The sequence below is a fragment of the Alligator mississippiensis genome, chromosome 8 (assembly GCF_030867095.1).
Source record: "Alligator mississippiensis isolate rAllMis1 chromosome 8, rAllMis1, whole genome shotgun sequence".
Classification (NCBI taxonomy): domain Eukaryota; kingdom Metazoa; phylum Chordata; order Crocodylia; family Alligatoridae; genus Alligator; species Alligator mississippiensis.
In genome coordinates this window covers 23,051,512-23,069,944 of record NC_081831.1, presented here as the reverse complement: position 1 = coordinate 23,069,944, position 18,433 = coordinate 23,051,512, and the positions used below count along the sequence as shown (strand labels likewise).

At 49.3% G+C, this 18,433-nt stretch overlaps 1 protein-coding gene and 1 long non-coding RNA gene across 5 annotated transcripts in view; both read left to right on the top strand.

Moving 5' to 3' along the window:
* The first annotated feature begins 10 nt into the window (after window positions 1-10).
* Window positions 11-9,013, top strand: LOC109286135 (uncharacterized). Its single transcript, XR_009463868.1, has 3 exons — window positions 11-754; window positions 2,658-2,803; window positions 6,944-9,013. It is a non-coding gene; the product is annotated as an uncharacterized LOC109286135 (long non-coding RNA).
* A 4,784-nt stretch (window positions 9,014-13,797) lies between these two features.
* CACNA1A (calcium voltage-gated channel subunit alpha1 A) overlaps window positions 13,798-18,433 on the top strand; it is a 129,314-nt gene continuing 124,678 nt past the window's right edge. For all 4 annotated transcript variants that reach the window (XM_059732301.1, XM_059732302.1, XM_059732300.1 and 1 more), the window contains exon 1: window positions 13,798-14,749. The gene's annotated coding sequence lies outside the window, so the exon portion shown is untranslated. The remainder of the gene's footprint in view (window positions 14,750-18,433) is intronic.

Genomic DNA, 18,433 nt, shown 5'->3' with positions numbered 1-18,433 from the left:
CGCAAAGCATTTGCCTCGGTAAACATGGCGGCCATCACGTGACTATAGGGGGTCAGAACTAGACGCACTAGTCTCAAGTGGTGGCGGCGGCGAGGGGGGGGGGGCGATTACCGTAATTTATACATATACCACGCACCTCCTGCTCTGTAGTGCATCTGATCAGCTGTTACCCAGTTGCGGGTGGTGGTGTCATTGCCACTCTCTCCATTCGAGGGCAGTCCCGCGGCCTCTTGATGGGTTTTGAGATGACTGTGGAGTCCAGTCCTTGATCCCACAGAAGTTAGAGGTCTTTCCTTAGAGGAGAGCAGGCTGCAGGTTGGGGCTCCTCTCCTCTTCTTTTCTCTTCTCTGCTTCGAGAGCGAGACATGTCACCTCAAAAGGGGCTGCCGCTTGGTGGAGGTTGCGGCGCCACTGGAGTCGCTGAGCAGTCGGCTTCTCCCAACTCTTGCTGTTGACATCCATTGTCTTGAGGGACGCCTGCCATGCCTCCTTGTCCTGTTTCCTCGGCCGCTGCCACGAGATCTCAGGCTGCGACTGACCTGGGAGCAGAGCACTTGTTTTGGGAGTCAAGAGTCAGGCCTTTATGCACAGTGTCTGGTCCAGTGAAGTTGGTGCGTGAGGATCTCCAACTCCATGCTAGTAATATTGGCTTTGGCAAGGATGCTGCAGTTCCACTGTGATCTTCCCATTGAATGCAAAGGATTTTCTGGAGGCAGCATCAGTGACACCTCTCCCGGCTCTTGAGATGACAATGGTAAGTCATCCACATTTCGCATAGGGTGGGGATGATGACTGCATTGTAGAAAGAGTCAGTGGCCCATTGAGTTCATGGCCCATTGTTCTTCACTTTACCAGTGGTAAACATGCTTTCTTCTTTTTTAATGGTCTTGGGGTTTTGCTAATGAAGCAGACTTTTCTTAGGGGGAATGTTGGTTTCTGCTAAGGCTTCTGGTCTCTTATATTCACAGCCCTTTAGCTCTTTTCAAGTCCACAGCTGGAGACCAGTCTTCAGCTGCTAGGGTTTGAAGGTAGTAGGACAGGAAGGGTGAGTCAGCTGAAGATTAAGCTTTGTCCCTTCTCTCTGCTGCCATAATTCTGGAAAAACAAATTTCTTCAGGCTGACTTCCAAAAACAAGTTGTGTATTGTATTTGGGGGTATGTTAAAAGCAAGAAAAATGTGTGGGTTGGCTGCCATGGTTCTCCTGCTTTCCCTGTGGCAGGTTCATGTGTGATGTCTGGTATTATGTTAGGGTTGTTAGTAGTCTTACGGAGAGATTAGATTCTGTATTGCATAGGATGGTTTGGATAAGGATGATCCTGCCTCAGGCAGGGGGTTGGACTCAATGTGGCCTCTGGAGTTCCCTTTCAGCTCTACTTCTCTATGATTTTTCTATGAAGAGGAACTTTCTGACTGAGTGTGGTCAAGCGTTACAACAGGCTGCCCAGAAAAGTGGTGGAATCTCCCTCCCTGGAACTGTCTGACAGCAGGTTGGACAGACGCTGGGCTGGGGTGGTTTAGTCTGGGCTGATCCTGCCTGGAGTAGGGGGCTGGACGAGATGGTCATGTGAGATCCCTTTCTATGGCATTTCCTAGTGATGACAGCTCCGAAAAACACAGCCATAACACCAGCGTCAAGCCCAGCTGGAAAAAGTGTTTCCGATGGTGCTGTCTTGAAATGCAGCACAAACACCTTGGATGTTTCAGAGGTCATCCTAGTGGGGCCTTGGACATAGCTGTTGTCATAGCATGATCTCAGACTTGATATCTGGGCCTTAAAGGCCACCCTTTACCAGTGATTCCTCAAAGGCTGTCATGGCAGTATTGGTACCTCAGACACCACCATAATGACGCCTCATGTGCAAGGACAGCCAGTATGATGGAGACTCAGAAGCTGCCCAGACATGGTATGGCTGGCTCTCAGGAGCTGGGGTGTAGCTTATAAAGCCCCCAGATCTTGCCTCATAAAAAGTGCATCTAAAAAATAGAGCACATTTCTATGCCCTGTAGTAGCAGAGAAAAGCTTGCAAACAAAATAGTAAGCATCATGATGCTCCTTTTTATGTCTGTGGTGTGTCCACACCTTGAAGACTATGCCCAGTTCTGGTCCCCACACCTTCCAAATAGATAAAGAACTAGAGAACGTCCAGAGAAGAACAGTGAGGATGATGAGTGCTATGGAGGAGCTTCTGTATGAGGAGAGACTACCAAGGCAGGCCTGTTCAATTTAGAAAAGAGATACTTGAGTGGGACATGAGAAGGGTTTGCAGAACACTAAATGGTGAAGAGAAAGTCAACAGGGACTTATTACTAACTGTCTCTAGCCAGATGAGAAAGAGGGGTCACATCATGAAACTAGTAGGTAGTCAATTTAAAACTAACACAAAGCAGTTCTTTTCCACCCAGTGCATCATTAAAGGGTGGAACTTGTTGCCACCAGATGTGGTGGAAGCTGAGAGTTTAGCCAGATTCACAAAGGGATTGGACCCTTTTTGGGGGGGAAGAAAGGGGCATCAGTAGCTATTGAGCATGAGAGTGAGGTACACGGCCTCTGAATCAGAATTTTCTAGACCTTAAATGCTGGAGGTTCCAAGCGGGAGAGGAACAGTGGGGAAAAAACCCGGGTCCAACCCAGTTCACTCTCCCTTTTACCTTTCAGGATCTGCTCTCTGCTGCCGTATGACACAGGAGACTGGGCAAGATGGACCTAGGGTCTGACCAAGGATGTGCAGTTCATATGTTCTTATGTTCTTGAAAGTGTTAAGGCTGATTAACTGGAAGGCAGGTATAACATCCCATCACTTGGTGAGTCCTCATGATTTGTAAGTCTGTCTCGTGAGTTTTGGGGCCTGACAGATGATTCTAGAAGGCCTTAAAGATGACAGTAGTGATGACAGTGCCTCGAGCAATGCCATGGCAACAATGGCTCAGCCTGGATCAGCAGCATGACTCAACTGACATATGTGATGACTTTGTGTCTAACCTTAACAGCATCATAATGAATCACCCTACCTGCACGACCCTGTATTTAATGGCCTGGTGATATGACAAGGTTCCATTAAACTAGGTTGGTGCACAGCTGTGATGTGACCCTGAGGTCTTAAACAAGGATGATTCCCAGCCCTAACAGGACATGCCTGATGTTGGTGCTACAGGAAGCAATGGCATTTTCTTGATTATGTTGGGGTCACCTCCATGGAGTCAAGGCAGCCATGGCTGGGGTCTGAATATGGCCCATTTCTCAGCCCTTCTCCTCTAGTTGCAGTCCTCTTTGCTGGCCACATGGTGGTATCACAGACCAAGGAACATCAGAGGCATCAACTTCCATTCACTATTCTCCCGGCTCATCTGCTTTGGCATCTAGTTCTGAGTTGAATCTGGGGCTCTGGGTTTTTGGATCTTTGCCAGATTTGGTCAGAGAGGCATCAGCTCTGCATTCCTGGAGGCTGATCTCTCCTGTGGGAGATGGTACAATGCAAGCAAGTTCCCCTCTCATTCCTCCTTCTGCTAACAGTGTTGCTTGAATGAGAAAGAGACTACAGGTCTCTCTATTGGCAGGGAGGGCTCATGGGGACAGTTTGCATTTGCTCTTGCTTGCACTTCCAGATGGCCTATAACTAGATGTGGCCACAGGACGTCAGAAGCTCTTGCCTTTTTTGCATCATGGGATCATAGGAAAGTCAGGCTGGAAGGGACTTAGTAATGTTATCTTGTCCAGCTCCCTGCTCAAGGTAGGATCAGCCCTAACTAAACCATCCCAACCCCATGTCTGTCCAACCTGCCGTTGAAAACTTCCAAGAATGGAGACTCCACCACATCTCTGGGCAGCCTGTTCCAATGCTTGACTCTGCTCAGAGTTAGGACGTTCCTCCTTACCTCCAGCCTCAGTTTCCCTTGCTGCAGCTTGAGGCCATTGCTCCTAGTCCTGTCCCCTGTGGTCACAGAGAAAAAAACCATCTCCATCTTATCTGTCATTGCCCTTCAGGGATTGGAAGTGATGTGATCAGATCCCCCCCATAATCTTCTTTTCTCCAGACTCAGTCACCCTGGTTCTTTCAGCTTGTCCTCATCAGTCTTGTGTCCCAGGCTCCTAATCACTGTTGTTGCCATCAGGCTAAGTGCAGCCGGGATCCTTCCCAGTCCCCCTCTCTTATTGCCAACAAGCCATTTTGGCCCCCTCATAGAGGGTCCAGGCTGCCCCAGATGTCATCCTGTCTTCCTCTTGCTTTCTAATCCTTAATCTGAACCCAGTGAGGCAGCCTTCATGGACAAGACACCAGCAATTGCCAGCTTTCTCCCACACAACTGGGTGTTGTTCAGCCTTTGCTCCACCAAAGACCTCTGAGAGTCAAACCTGATTCCAAACAAATCCTAACCACCCCATGCTTGGGTCCTAGCAACCAAATGGAAGCTGACAACCCCATTTTCCAGTCACCAGCCTATGTGGAAGAGCAGGGCTTCTAGCAGCTCCCGTTGGGTTGAAGACTTAAGCGTAGGTTTTTCTTTAAGCTGCGCAGGAAAGGAAGCTGGTTCTGGTTGGGGGTGGCTAGCCCCAAACCATTTCACCCTTGCATTCCCACTGCTGCTGCCCTGCTTTCAACAAGCAATTGCTAATGTCCTATGAAGAGAGCGAAGTAGAAGGCTCAGGATGGCTGACAGGAGAGCTGACACCTAAAGAGCTTGGTGAGGGAGGATGTGAGAAGCAAGAGGATCCTGCATTTGTCTTGGCTTGGCCTATAAGCTTCTCCCCCTCTTGGCCCATGGGAGGCAGCCTCAGCTGAGCTCTCTTAGGGTTTCTTCTCTGCTGGTGGGGTTGGAGGTGTTATGAAAAGTGTTTCATTTACTTTGAGTCAGCTCCAGAGAATTGCGCTCATTTAGCAACAACAAAAAAAAACCACTCCCAAAGTCTCAAGCGCCAGCTGATCTGTCGGCTCTGCTTTCTGTCAGCAAAACAGAGGCTCTGAGAAACAGAGATGTTTCAGGGGCCAGGATTCGACAGCCAGAGATCCTACACTATTCTCTACAGCAGCTGCTGCTGGGGAAGTCTGGGCCTGGAGTCCTGGAGCACCTCCAAAGGATCAGCTGGTGCCAGACCAGAGCTTTCGCTGCATTCTTGATGCAGACTTTGCACAGACCTAGAGGGAGAAGTACTAGGGATGAATGGGTCACACACAGAGCACTATCATGCACATGCCATTTCACCTTTCTGCACATGTGTGCACATGCAGCCATGCTGTTGGACACTCACATAGTGTCTCTCATCTCTCCCTTGCACTAACAGCATGGAGTGTCAGACTAGCAATGGATGGTCCAGTGGTTGCTGCAGTAGCTTGAGATTTCAGGGAACCTGTCCAATGGGATAACAACAAGAGCCAATATCACTGGGAAGGGGGTGAGGATAAAGACATCAACCATGATGAGATGCCCAGAAGGTGTGGCAATGCATGCTAGATGAATACTTCAGCTTGATTGTATAGATATCGAGTGTAAATGGCATGGCATTGATCTTTTTTGCTCAGTTTACTACACGCATGCACACATACACCTTCATGCACACACACAGACATGCACATACACATAAATATGTGCACACACAAATGTGTGTACATAAACACAAATGTGCATGTGCACACAAATACACGCACATGTACACACATGTGTACATGTACACACAAATGCACACGTGCGTGCATACACATACCTGCATGCACACATGTACATGCAGGCACACATGCTGCACATGCACATATATGAATGCACACACCTGCACGTGCACATGTGCATGCACACATGAACATGCATGTGCACACACATATACACATAGATACATACATGTGCATGCACACACACCCCATTGTCACAGCTATGGGTGGATCTAGGATTTTAAAAAGGGGGCTGCTGTTGGGGTGTTGCCGCATCCCATAGAATACAACACTTGTTTTTTTTTTCCAGTTAAGAAGAAACTAAAAGATTTACTAGTATGATTGGGGGCAGCACTAGAAGGTTTAGTTTAAGATTAAAGCAGAACGAAATATAACTTCGTTGAAGCGTGCACTCATTTGCTCGATTTATATATTAAGTTAAAAAAATGCAGCAAATGAGCCAAAAACAATCAAAAGACCCTGTTTACTTGAGTCCTGTAATTAATTGTTTTTCTCTTAGTCAGAGACATAAAACAAAGTCAGGTGTGGGATCAGGAAGGAATTTCCCCCCCACAAATTGGTAGGGGGGGCGGGGGTTGCTTTCCTTGAATGGCCTCTACCTGGGATCTCTCAAGTGTCTATTAAGAACCTTTTACAGCAGCAGGATGTTGGCCACTGCGGCTCCCCTGATTTACCTATGTCAGATTCAGATGATGGTAGTCACGAATGATGATGGATCATTGTGATAATGATGCTGATCCATTCTTGATGGATTTGTCTGGGATGTTTTGGGCAGGGTTGACCTTGCCTCAGGCAGGGGTTGGACCGGATGTGACCTCTGGAGGTCCCTTCCAGCCCCACTTCTTTAGGGTTGCCATGGAAATCCAGCCTTTTTGAGCATGTTCACAGGGCATCTAGCATGCAACTGCCTGTCCTTTCCAAACTTGAGTTCATATGACAGTCACAGAAAAGTCAGGCTGGAAGGGACCTCTAGAAGTCATCTAGTCCAATCCCCTGCCTGAGACAAGATCATCCATATTAAATCAGAGCGCCCCAGTTGAGGTTTGTAGCTAGAACTGGTCCCAGCCTGATGCTTCTTGCACAAAACGCACGTGCTGTTGTCACATTAGGATTCCTAGCCACACACTTCACATATGGTATTGCCCATAGCACGTGCACATGCTCCCCCCTTGCATGTGCGTTATCATATGCTCCCCATGCCTACTGTTATCCGCAAAGACCGCAATCAATGTCCCAGACATCTATTTACAAGCTGTCTTTTTTCTCTCTCTCTCTCTTGCAGACACAGCCACCCCAGAGGGTTCCTTCTTGTGTGTCATTCTGTTTTCCTAACACTCCTACGCTGTCCCCGTGTGAACCAACAATTAAAGGAAACTGCTGTGCACACACGCACACACGCAGCTCTGTTGTCTTATGGAGCAGAGATGTTACTCACGCGTTCAAGCATGCAGTGGGGGGTTAGGGATTTCCAGAGACTCCCCTGGTGCCTGGGACTCTCCATGTCTTCCTTGTTGGCAGTGTGATGTGGTTGTGTGAAGCTGAAGGCTTCCTGAGCTGTGCTGCAGTACGTAAGACCTGCCATTTTCCGAGTCAGACCCTAGGTCCATCATGCCCAGTCTCTTGTGTCACACCAGGGCAGAGAGGAGGTGATGAAAGGGAAAGTGAACTGGGTCTGACCAGGGTTTTTCCCCCTGTTCCTCTCCCACTTGCAGTCTCCAGCATTTAAGGTCTGGGGAGTTCTAATTCAGAGACATTGCCCCTTGCTGCCATGCTCAATAGCTACTGATGCCCCTTTCCTCCAAGAACATGTCCAGTCTTCTGTGAATCTGGCTAAACTCTCAGTTTCCACTACATCTGGTGGCAGCAGGTCCTACCTTTTAATGCCACACTGGGTGAAAAAGAACTGTCTTGTGTTCATTTTAAATTATCTGCTAGTTTCACATTGTGACCCTATGTGTGGGGATGTGGCTCAGTGTTGACTTTCTCTGCTACTCTCAGCCCAGCTATGTCAAGAGGCAGAAGCCACCCTCTGACTAGAGATGGACCAGATGTGCTGGAAGCTAGGGGGTTTGATGCTTTCCAATCCCTTTGGAGCTCCTCCTGTTTCCCCTGTCACTCGCCCCACCTCTCCCCAACTCCCCACATCTTTGATTTCCCCTCAATCTCTTCGGCTTTTCTATCATTTAATCCTTCTACTAATTACGCCCTTCCCCCCCACATATACACACACACTGATTCACCTCCATCCCCTATGGTCTGCTCCTGCTTATTGCTGCCTACATGTCCCTCACCTTATAACTCTGGTGGCCCCCACCTTTTCCCTGTTGCCCCATAGCATCAGCAGAGTGGGGAGACCAGGGCACTGACTTTGTTTGTGGGGGAGGGTGGAAAATATCAGCTGCCGTCTAAGATGCACAGATGTGCCAGCAACGCAGCTGCCCCAGGGGCCTGGCTGCTTCATTATGCCTCTGCTGTTGCTCTCCACCTGTAGCTGCAACTCTTTGCACCTGTCCCTCTTGGGGCTCTTGATTTCTTCCATCACCCTGGGGAGTTCTGTTAATAACACAGTGAGCCCTGCTTCCTCTGCCTAGACCCAGCACCTGGCTGTTGGGTTTCCAAGCCTCCTTGTCAAAGAAAGCTGGATTTTTGCATCCATTGAGCTTGAAGGAAATTTGCCTCCAGGGAGAGGTGCAGTTCCCAGCCTGGCTGGTTGATTTGCTCAAATCATCTCCCTAACTCAATCCAAGCATCTCTGCCTCTTATTTAGGAAACCTTAGAAGACCCAGAGTGGGTGGGAAGGAAGCGGTGATGGCAGAGGCAGCAAGAAGGAGCCAGGAGGCCAGCACTCACTGGTGCAAGCAGAGGGGAATGGGGATGTCCTTGGCAGGACTGGGGGAGCAGGTCAGTTAACATAAGAACTGCCATTTATTGGGTCATCTCCATCTTCTCCAGTCTCCTGCGTCTCAGTGGCAGAGAACAGGTGTTGAAAGGGAGAGTAAATTGGGCATGACCAGGGTTTTTTCCCTTGGTCCTCTCCCACTTGCAGCCTCCAGCATTTAATGTCTAGGAAGTTCTGATTCAGAGGCCATGCCCCTCACTCCCATGCTCAATAGCTAGCAGTGACCTTTTCCTGCAAGAATGTGCCTAATCCCCTTCTGGGTCTGACAAAACTCTCATCTTCTACCACATCTGGTGGCAATGAGTTCCACCCTTTAATGACATGCTGGGTGAAAAAGAACTGCCTTGTGTTCATTTTAAACCAATGACTTACTAGCTTCACACCCTACTAGTTGTGACCCTTCGTTCCTATCTGGTGAGAGTCGATAATAAATTCCTATGGACTTTCTCTTCACCATTTAGTGTTTTGTAAACCTTTCTCATGTCGCCTCTCAACCCTCTCTTTTCTAAATGCAACGGGCCTGGTCTTAGTGTCTCCTCATATGGAAGCCCCTCCATATCAAGGGGGACCAGCAGCCTGGACACCTGAGGTATCTATACATGTGCTCCAGAGTGGGGGTGCTTTAATTAGAGCAGCTCTAATTAAAGCACTCTAAGTGTCACATGTATTCAGTGTCATGCACTTCAAAATGGCGGCAAGGTCACTTTAACTACAGCTCATTTGATGAACTTTAAAGTGCCCCTGCTGCCGTTTTGAAGCGCAGGGATGTTGAATAGATGTGACAAGCTGCTGGAGCATACTAATTATCATGCTTCAGCAGACTTGATTAATTGAGTCTGCTGCGATGCGTGCTAATTGGCACACATTGGAGCAGACGTCTGGCACGTATATAGGTGCCCCTGGGTTTGAGATCCTTGTCTGTCATTGGCTTCCTGTTCAGCATGGCACAGCAAATGCCTGCAGAGTCAGCCATTCCAGCAGGGATCTGTCACTTGTTTTCTGCCACTGATTAAGCCTTGAACACATGGATCTTTTATCCTGTCCCCTCCCCACTTTCCTTTCTGTGCCTTCCTTGTCATTACAGGGGTAGCTGCAGGGGGAATGCATGTCGTACAGCCTCCACTGGTGTTCCTTCCCCACAGGAAAGCAAGTTAAGCTGCAGCATCTCAGCAGTTGGCTTTCAGTTAATTAGAGAAAGTGGACTGAGATCACTGCAAGCACTTGGCCAGCTATCCAGCTAAGCCACTGGGTCTGCCTAAAGTGGATACACGTGGTCACCCCACCCCCTCACCCCAGGAAAGGATATATCCACCCCTCTTGTCCCTGCTGTGTGAAAGGAGAGGGTGGTTTATCTCATCTCTGCCCTCTGGAGCCTTGCAAATGAATCTGAAGTAGAAAGATGTGGAGATGGCTCTAGAGTAGCCTAATACACAGATTCACAGAAATTTAGGGCTGAAAGGGACCTTGTGAGATCATCGGGTCCAGCCCCCCTGCTCTGGGCAGGGAAGATTGCATGCCCAGAGCAAATAACTCCGGGAAGGTGCGTGTCCAAAACAGCGCTAGGGAACAGGGGTGATTGGGCCATATAATTGGCTCTGATGCTGGGGACATCATTTGAGACAGAGGAGTTGGTTTGATACCTGAAGCAAGAGACTGTGGGTCCTGAGGTTTAGCCCCTGCTCTGTCACAAACCCATCTGGGACCTATGGAGTGTCTGCAGCTCCCGTTTATCCCCCTCTCAAAAACAGTCATGACAAATTCTTGATGGGCTGGGAGCCCTGCAAGGGTGATGTTGCCATGTGGCACCACTGCTGGGCTGAGAGCTTAGAGCCTCCTGACGCTCTCGATAGAGCCCAGTGATTTCCGGTGCCAGTCACAGAAAGTTTCACTTGCTTGAGCTAGAGAGCCAGGCGCTGTGCAGCAGACTCATTCTCCATTCACGCAGCTCCCTTCATGCTACCAAAAACAGGGCTAATGCCCCCACTTCTTTGGGGAGTTTCTGTCTCCATCAGGGATTTACCTTCACAGCTGAATTCCAGCTTCATTTTGTGTGGGGAAGGAGATTGGCTGCTTCTTCCTTTTGCTGGAAAAAGGCTGGATACAGATAGAAGGTGGCAGAGAAAAGAGCCAAGATGATGAGGTCCCCTTCCTCTCCTCTGCTAGCGTCATGCCAGGGCATGATTCACTCCTGACTCAGAGGCACCCCATTTCATCAGCAATGCTGTTTCCACCTCCTTATTTTTCCTCCCTCCCTCCCTGTCCAGCCAGTCTGTGCTACAGCCTTGAATGCAGAAGTGATTCAGACAGAGCAAAGAGATTCTTACCTGGGCATCCTCAGCATCTTGGAGCTAGAAGTGTTTTGGCAGTGACCCCGCAGATCAGCCACTCAGAGGAGGAGAAGGATGGCTGTGTGAACCATGCCATGTGTAAGGAACTCAGACACCCACCCCAAGGACTGTGATACAGGAGCAGACTGAGAGGAGGAGTCGGGGTGGGGGGAGTCACTAGCAGAGACAGCAAATAGGTTTGCTAGTAAATTAGGTAGCTTGGGGCAGATCCAGATGGGTGCAGTGGTAGTGGCACCCTCCTTTGATTCTTGTTCCACTTACGTTTTAAAACTATCTACCTGGGAGGGTAGGTCTTACAGTCTAAAAGGCTGTCTCTACCTCATGAAACTGATGGCAGTGACACAGCTGGTCCCCAATTTGTCTGTCTTCCAGAAAAACCCCTGGTGAGGACCCTAACTCCTGTAGGGAACCTTGTAGTTCAGTGCCAAAGTTTGTAGCTGTCAGATCTGGAGTGGTAGGTCTCATACAAGCTGACGAGATCAGTAGGGCCAGGGCTGGTCAGCTGGTGGGTGGGAATCTGGTCAGGAACAAATGAGAGCTGAAGGGATGATTATTAACCCAGGGCAAGGCTTTTCCTGCTGAGATAGTGGTGCACTAAACTGGGAAGGTGTATCCCTGTCTAGAGTGAGCTGGAAAGCTAGCACCAGGCACCATGTTGCTGGAAGCGCTGTCTTTTTAAATGAGACCTAAAAGAGACACCCTGAACTCCTGTGGTCACAAAACTCCCCTGGCACTTTGTGCCTGTCCAAAAAAATAATCCACTATATGCTCCTAATTCCACGTGACAAGGTCCTGCCTGTAGGTGAGGCTGCAGTCTGCAGAGAGGACCCATCTCTGAGTTTCAGAAGCATCCAGAGTCCACAGCTCCCACTGTGTTCAAGGCAGGGGAAATGAGGCCTGTTGTCTGTGCAGCTGCAGCATTTGGGGGGGGATGAGATGCCCTTAAAATCTTGCTGTTTTAGCAGTTGTGCCATTGAATATCTCTAGAGAAGGGCAGTGTATGAGATGTGACAACTCAGAGGATGTGCAAAGAGCATACCAGGGCAGTTGGCAGAGACGTGTTGGTGTCCTAAGTGCCCATGGAGGTCTGGACAGGAGCCACTTGAGAACATATTCTTGAACTGCCCAATTGCAAGGAACAGGTGGAATGTTATTGCTGAAGCCTAAAGCCAGGAGGTGGCTGGTGGACAAGGGGATTGTCTGGAGCTTTATTAAGAAGGGGTAGTAACACCCTTGATTTTGTACTGTTACATCCTGGATGATTCTGGGGACTTTGATTTGGTTTGGAGCAGTACAAGAGAAGCCAAAGGCAGCTCCAGCAAACTAGACTCCAGTTTATTAGGATATTAGCAATCAGGCAACATGACCAAGAGCAGCTACATACAGCAGAGTATACACAGACATACTCGCTGCTGGGTGGCCACGTCTCAGGGCCCTCTGAATCTGCCTCATGATTGAGGCAAGTTCCAGACTCCCACCCTTCTGCCATTGTGTGGAGGAGTTGTATACAGTTCAGGTTCAAATGGCTGTATTGCCATTCATGTCTCTGAGAGAATGATCTCTGGGCCAGTAGAGCAGGGTATGGGGAAACCAAGTCATGACTTGTGATCATTGTTCTTTGCAGGGGTTGTCTTATGAACATAGGGTGTGATCCCTGGCCTGTGCATCTCGGCTCCCTTGAAACTGTCCCTCATCTTCTTCCTTTTCTCACATGCTAAGCATTGTGATTCAGACTGAACTGGTTCTGGGAGCAGAGGGCCTATGAAGGAGAATGTAGCAATACACCTAGCACAGCCAAGAGGGGTGAAGGGTGTCGAGGACTCCCCAATAGTCCATCTGATCCTAAAGGTGCCTCTGCCGGGACATCACCTCCTACTGGGTAAGTCAGGGTAAGTGTTGCTCAGAGGGAAAAAGCAAGGCTAGTCTTGGGCTTGGGGCCCTGCCCTCTAATGGGGAGATCTTTTAGCAATGGGAGACCTACAGCCCACCTCCATTTTATTCCAGGGCTACAAGCCTTGTGCACTTCTTCCAGGTAATCACAGAGTTGTAGAGCATTCAGGCCAGTAGGGCTGTCTGTAAATCACATCTCATCCAACCCTCTGCTCAAGGCAGGGTCACCCCCATCAAACCACACCAGACAAGTCCTTGTCTAACCTATTCCTAACTATACAGTCGCCCCATTGATGAAGACCATCTTGCATTCAAAAGCTTGTTGAACTATTTCAATGACAGTTTGATAAGAGTCACCCTAAGAAATGCGGGCCTCTCGCATAACTTCTGGACCATCGTGGCTACAACATCACTCTTACCCTAGCACACCTACGATGGCATGCTGCCCAAAGACACGCAAAGCCCCTGAACATGCCCAAGGTAAAGCAGGGGGAACAGGGGTTGTTAAAAAGCCTAGTAGCCTGCCAGCCAAGTTCAATTTGTTTTGAATATCTCCTCCTGAATTCCCTGTAATCTGTTGGCATGCCTCCAGTGACCTCCCTGTAGTCCAGTGATTCTAACTGGGTGCACTGAGATCCTCACAAGGTTGCAACAAGGGACCTCACAGTGTTAGGATTGTAGGAAAGTAGGACTGAAAGAGACCTAATGAGATCTTCTAGTCCAGTCCCCTGCTTAGGACGCGGCAGGATCATCCCTGACTGAAGGTCTACAAATGTTATTCACAAAGGAAGCCCAGAGATGCTGCCCTGCTGTGGGCTTTCTGAGTTGTTTGGCACAGAAGTTTGCCCTGGTATTTTTTCTAGAGTCAGAAAAAAAAGAGGTGACAGCTAAGAGCTGGCATTTTCCAAGTGGTGCTTGTGACTATACCCGAGTCTGTTGAGGGGACCCTTCATTCCAGATGGGTTGAGAGCCCCTCAAAGGAGGCTCATAGCTCTCCTGGTGGGTCTGGCTTCATGTCCCCCAAATAGGTCTGTCTAAATCCTGAGCTGGCCTGGCCTGACCCCACTTAGCTTGAGAGAACTGCCAGAATCTCAGCTGGGGGCAGAAGTACTGCAGGCTACAATTACAGAGCCAGTTCCCAGCACTTTGGAAACTGCACATAGGAGAGGAAAGCAATGGGCTGCTGTTGCTTCCATGTCATTTGGTATTGTTTACCCAGCCTTTGGCCAGGGCCCCACTGGCAGACAGCTCCCTTTGTTATCAGGCTAGAAGATGGGGCCATGTGCCCACTTGGCTCAAATCAAGTCCTGAGTCTGTTTAATGACCTGGTCCCAGCAGACACAGTGAAGATGGCAGGGAAGAAAGGGAGGGGTTTGATCTCGCTGTGTATATGTGCAGCTAACCATGTATGTAGATACTTGTGTTTGCCTGGTGAACCCTGCCTTAAGGTTAATCCAGCTGTGTGTGTTCAGCTAGGTAAGTGTGTAGATGTGTGCATTTGCCTGGTGACTTCCCTCCCCCAGGGAACTCACGTTCTGCCCCCCTCCCCTAGTTGTGTGTATAGATGCATCCATTTGCCTGGTGATTCCCCCTGGAATCCCTATTCTGGAGCACACCTCCAAGGCTGCCCAAAATGATTTGAGCGAAGTATGGGCTAGTAGCCAGCAGGGCTAATTGGTTCTGTAACAATCTCAGGTGCACAAGCCTTCACCAACACAGCCTTTGATGGCTAGGGGAGGGCTCTGTCAGGGCAGATGGCTCAGTCAGCTAGGAGATTATCTGCAGCTGTTGCCACAGGAATCACAGGGCCCTGCTTCCTAGCACCTGGAAGCTGGGCGCTGATGCCCTCTGAATCATCCCATCCAGGCTACTGAAGAGGCTGCAGATGGAGGCAGGAAGTCAGTTTTGCTGAGCTGATCATGACTGTCTTAAGGTGCGTGCTGCCTGCTGGGTGAGTCTCTTCCTTGTGCAGTCTGTTCCTAGATCTGTAGAAAGTGCTGGATTGACTGTCTGGAAGGAAACTGTCTAAGCAGCAGCACTTCCCTTTTCTGGGGGTACTGATTGCATCAAGTAAAAAGTACCAGGCTGCTGGTTGCAGTGCAGGAGTCTGGGATTTGCTGTGCCCCAGGCTGGGAATCTCTGTAGTATCTAGGCTCTGTTTTTCTACTAGAGTTGCTCCTGTAATGGAAAGATGAACTATTGTCCTGCCTCACTCTCTGTAACACTTTGAGGGGCAGGAGCTCTAGGGTTGGATGTGTACTGAGAGGTGCAGAGTTTAACTTGTTCCCTGTCCACACCCAGTCAGGGTCATGTTTGTGAGTCTGTCTTGCCTATCTTATCAGTCTCCCTCCCTTCTGTGCACCCCCTGGCTTGTTTCATCCTAGGAGCTGGGTCTAGCCCTCATTCTGTGAGGGGAATGTAGTCTGTGAGAGGGTGCAGACCTCTCAAACCCAGAGGAATAGGTGCCAGGACTCCTGGGTTCTTCTGCTCCTTGCTCTGGCCTTGGCCTGTTAGGTTTACAAAATGCTGGTTGTTAAAGGGAAAGTCCCTACACATTTATGATTTATAATCCCATACTATACAAGAGCAAGGCATTATGACACGAGACTGGGAGGCAGTCAGTTCAAACTGAACAGAAAGCACTCTTTTCACTCAGTGTCATGAATGGGTGGAACTTGCTCCCACTGGATATGGCAGAAGCTGAGAGTTTAGCTGGATTCACCAAGGGACTGGACACAGTCATGGAGGAAGGAGGGATCGGGAGCCATTGAGCCTGGGAATGATAGGCACAGCCTCTCATTTGGAGCTTCATAGACCTTTACTGATAGAGGCTGAAAATGAGAGTGAGCAGGGGGACCCTGCTCTTGCCAAGGCCACTTTCCCTTCCAGTATCTGCTCTGCGTGGCCATGTGACACAGACCTATTTGTTATACCGTTGGGAAAGCATGGGTCTTGGCCCCCCCAAGTGAAAATATAAGCCTTCTTTAAGAAGGAAGCCACTGAGGACTGGTGTGACATGTGAGCCCAGGTAAGGTGGGCCTATGGTCTGACCCAGTACATGGCCGTTCTTATGCTCCTATGGTCTTGTGCAGTGTGACCCTAGATATGATATTCTGTCTGTAGAATAGAGATAATGTACCTACCCTGTGGGGGTCACAGAAGAATGATTGCTCAGGGGTTGGTCGGTTGGGAGGATGCCTATAATGAATATAAAACACCCAGCCATTAGAGCTGATATCCCTGCTTGCCCTGCCTTGGTGGATGACTCAAGGGAGGTCTCCAGGAGGGAATAAATTATTTTCCCCTGCTTCCCATCCCCTCCACTGGCTCTGTGCTTGGAGGAGAGGGGAACTTGGTGTCAGCTAGAAGCTTGGTCCTGCCTTGGCCCTTGCTGTGACTGTAGCCCAGCTCATCTCTCTTGCATTCAATGATGGGGGGCAGTAGGTCTCTCTCAGGGCTGGCAGGGAAATGGTTTCCTCCCCACTCTGATGTTCTCTATGGATTTAAAAAAAACCAACACATCTCCAGTTAGATGCAGCATCCCTGAAACCAAAGAAGTTTCCATCTGCAAATGATGTCTGTTCTTTTCACCATCTAGTCCTGGAAGCAGAAATAATCTGCCCACTGACCTTGGGTAGGTGGGAAGTGGAATGAACAGGGCCCTGAGAAGCCTGATGGAGGTGGGGGGGTGTGGGTGGATGTGGGAGTGGGGACTTGTGGCTTTCGAAGTGTACTGGGAAGCAGGGTGCTTGAAGCAGAGTCCTCTAGACATAAGGCAGTGAGGAACAGGAGAGAAAGGACAGGAGTGAATTGCAAGGGGGATGGGAGGCAGAGCAGAGCATGCTGCTGCAGTTTGTAGGGCTACTTCCATGTCTGGGTGGAGGGGGAGAGAGATGCGGTATAGCCAGGACAGTGTCGTGCCCTTATAAGTGCCACCTTAAAACTAGTGGCTGTGTGTTGCTTTCTGTATCTTTCTCTTTTCCTTCTGTTCCTAAACCTCTTGTGGTTCAACACTTTCTGATTTCTAGTCTGGACTTCTGTCCATGGGAAAATCCACTTGATACCCATTGTCCTTGAACTAGCATCATCCCCCGGCTTAAATAGTTTCCTTGGCTTCTGACTCTCTTGGCTCAGACTTGTTGCGAGAGAGCAATTGATACCCCTGCCCCACTGCTGGGCATGATAAATGGTGGTGATGATGCGGGTGTTAGAGCAGGTTTATGGTTACTCCTAGATAAATCTGTGCGTTCCTGGAGGCAAAGCCAGACAGAGGCACAGCCATGACAGGAGGTGAGTAGAGGGAGGTCTATTTCTGTGAAGGTTTTAGTTGATGAGGAGGGAACCATCCTGCTGTTCATTCACACCTCTGAGGGTTTAACTTCTGTTTGGTTTGGCTGCCAGTCTCCAGTCTCTTTGGCAACCATCAGACAGCTTTCCCTTCTGCAGGGTAGGGAGATCCAGGCTTTGTTACCTCTGCCAACAGCGCAGGTGTTGGAAGAGCCTGGTGACAAAGCCATTGGCCTCCTTCCAGAGAACCACCTCCAGTGTGGACCGCACCCTGACTAGCAATTTGTATGGTCCCATTCTGCACTGCTGGCCGCCATGTGCCAGTAGTTGGGTCAGAGAAGAGAGAGAAATCTGTGATCCTTTGGGTCAATTTGGATGGTGACTCTAACAGGAGGACAAGTGTTGTTGATGCTTAGGTGAAGCAGTGCAATGGCAACACCAGAAGTTGGCTGGGTTCTGCCCCGCTCCTGGATTAACCGCCTCTGATCTGGGTCCTGTTGTCAGCAGCTGTTGCCTCTGCTTCTCTTGGCAGATCCAATTAGATTGGCCTAGGTGGTGCCTTTAATCCTGAAGTCAGTGGGAAGTGGCAAATGTCTAGTCTCCGTGTCTTAAATCATGCTCCCTTTACCCAGAGGTATTTTTTCAAGTTATTTATAGCACATCTCCCACAGGGAAACAGTGAGTGTGGTACCATACTGGGTCAGTGGGGATATAACCTCGGTTTGCCAGTAGAAGGAGTCTTCTAGCATCATCTTGTCAGATAGAGGGCAAAAACATAAGACCCGTTGTTTCTGTGTCAGACCCTAGGTCCATCTTGCCCAGTCTCCTGTATCACACAGTAGCAGAGGGCGGATGCTGACAGGGAGAATGAACTGGGTCTGACCTGGGTTTTTGCCCCTGGTCATCTCCCAGTTGAAGCCTCCAGCATTTTAAGGTCTGGGATGTCTCAGAGGCTGTGCCCCCCCCCCCCCCCTCGATCAATAGCTACCAATGCCTCTTTCCTTCAATAATGTGTCCAGTCCCTTTCTGAATCTGGCTAAATTCTCAGGTTCCACTGCATCTGGTGGCAATGAGTGCCACCCTCTAATGATACGCTGGGTGAAAAAGAACTGCCTTTTCATTGACACCCTATCAGCTTCATTTGATGACCCCATCGCTCTTGTCTGGCGAGAAACAGTCTGTAATAAATGCCGGGTGACTTTCTTTTCACTATTTAGTATTTTGAGAAACACTTCTCACATCCCCATGCCACCCCCCTCGAGCATCTCTTGTCTAAACTGAACAGCCCTGGCCTCTTAATTTTTCCTTGTAAGAAAGCATCTCTGAACATCCTGGTTGCTTCAATTTT